The following is a 604-nucleotide window of genomic DNA, read 5'->3' on the forward strand; positions in this document are numbered from 1 at the left end:
TATTCCAATGTTCAGCACGTCGACAGCCTCGGTCCAGTGCTCTCACCAATTGCGCTTTTGTTTCCTAGCAGAGGTGGGTTAATGACTCGCCAAAGCTCCACCAGGAGACGTGCGCGTAGCGCCCAAGGTATTTGACCTCCAATCAATATATGGCTCATGGTGTTCCGACCATGCCATTCCTAGGATGAGGTTATACCTTGCATCCAAGTCTAAGACTAGACAGCGTTTCACGGTATCAAAGTCAAGGAACTCGACTCCGAGGTCCACAGGGACCTTCGGGACCGTGACACGCCTCCCCGTCGCTAGGTGAACAGTGACGATGTCACCCAACCGCGCTTTCAGCGCCTCGGCATATAGCTGACTTCCTTCCATCGTGAAGCGTTGAGCATAATTGCTTGATGCTTCGGATTTGATGAGGATCTTCCATGGCTTCTCGAAGCCCTTTACGGCCGCCTCTACGACCAGCAAGCCCGGCTTGCATACACGTTCCGTGTTTAAGAGCAGGGAGCTCTTCGGGGCTGGGCCCTGTTGACCTACACCTCCCAGAGGTTCAACAGAATTAAGTTTTCCCCAGTAGGTCGCCCCGCGCCCACTGGGTGGTGTC

Source organism: Plasmopara halstedii, assembly GCF_900000015.1.
Source record: "Plasmopara halstedii genome assembly, contig: Scaffold_218, whole genome shotgun sequence".
NCBI classification, from domain to species: domain Eukaryota; phylum Oomycota; class Peronosporomycetes; order Peronosporales; family Peronosporaceae; genus Plasmopara; species Plasmopara halstedii.